At 36.8% G+C, this 1,449-nt stretch overlaps 1 non-coding gene across 1 annotated transcript; it reads left to right on the top strand.

The window, feature by feature from the left end:
• The first annotated feature begins 583 nt into the window (after window positions 1-583).
• On the top strand, window positions 584-690 carry LOC145580512 (small nucleolar RNA R71). Its single transcript, XR_014099537.1, has one exon. It is a non-coding gene; the product is annotated as a small nucleolar RNA R71 (small nucleolar RNA).
• Window positions 691-1,449: the final 759 nt, after the last annotated feature.

Below are 1,449 nucleotides of genomic sequence, written 5' to 3'. Positions count from 1 at the left end.
ATAACTTCCTCACTATTCATCGGAATTGGGCTTATAATATATCGTTGGAAAGCTCTTTTCGAGCCCCATCCAACTACACTATTATTGGACCCATATCATAGACCAAACTAAATTGGATTGGACATTTTCATAAATAAGGTGTGAAAAGAAATATTTTCGAAAACAAAAATAAGTATTTTTATTAAAAACAAAGGAATCACGAGACTCTTTCACATTTCACCTCGTTCGATAATCAAATGACGTGAAAGGTACTCATCACTGGGTTTGGTTTTGGGGAGACACAATTTGGTGTCTACAATTAGCTATAGAAGTAGGAATAGCAGTCCTAAGATTATCTAATTTCTGGCTAATTGAAGTTAATTGAGCTTGCAAAAAGGATACTGAATCGACGTGGTGTTTTTCCTTGTTTGCAAAGCCTTTAGGATTCTCGTATTGGGAATTGTGAATCGCCATCTTTTCGATAACCTAACCTGCATCGTCTACATTTAGATTCATAAATCTACCATTAGCTGCAGAATCTAAAATTGTTCTAAATGAATTTCCAATCCCATTGTAAAAAGCTTGGATTAACTGCCACTGTGCTAGATTATGATGGGGACACTCTCTCTGTAGATCCTTGAATCTTTCCCAAGTCTCATATAGAGTTTCATCTAGCTCTTGGGCAAAGTTTTGAATTGCACTTCTCAATAAAGTTGTCCTCTCTGCAGGGTAATAATTGTTATAAAAATTCAAAGCAAGAGTCTCCTAGTTAGTAATACCTAGTGCAGTTCTATTCAATCCATTATACCACAATTTAGCTTTACCACACAAAGAAAAAGGAAAAAGAATCTCCCTGATTGTGTCTTGTGTGACCTTAGCTTCCCTAATGGTATTGTAATATTGACAGAAATATGCAATATGAAGATTTGGGTCTTCACCCTTGGCTCCACTAAATTGTTTTCTTTCAATCATCATGATGAATTGGGGTTTGATCTCGAATTGTACTCCCTCGAGATCTGGAGTAGGAGAAAGATGCAGAAAATCCGTCAAGGATGGCTGCGAATAATCGCTGAGCTTGCGAGGTGGAGGAGCTATCATCTCTTATTCTGGTTCTGAAGAAGCTTTCGAATCACTAGAATCAGATGGAGGGTCCCTAGGAATATTACTCCCTGCACCCGCCAGTATTTATTTGTAAAGATTCTTCTGTCGATGGAAAGAGCGTTCGATCTCATGATTGAATGGAATATAACCTGATCTGGAACATCTGGGCATAAACAAAGAACTAAACAACAAATATGAGAATTGTCTCAAAACACTTACGTTCTCTGAGACAAAAGGAAATAATCTAGAGTACAAAAACAATCAGAAATAAAAATAAAACCGTTTCCCCGGCAACGGTGCCAAATTTTGATAGGCTAAAGTCGTATCACCTAATCAAAAGAATAACCTAAAACCACTAACTAATAATAG

The sequence above is a fragment of the Chenopodium album genome, chromosome 14 (genome assembly GCF_948465745.1).
Source record: "Chenopodium album chromosome 14, dcCheAlbu1.1, whole genome shotgun sequence".
NCBI lineage: Eukaryota > Viridiplantae > Streptophyta > Magnoliopsida > Caryophyllales > Amaranthaceae > Chenopodium > Chenopodium album.
The sequence above is the reverse complement of the archived record's forward strand: the minus strand, read 5'-3'. Positions and strand labels throughout refer to the sequence as shown.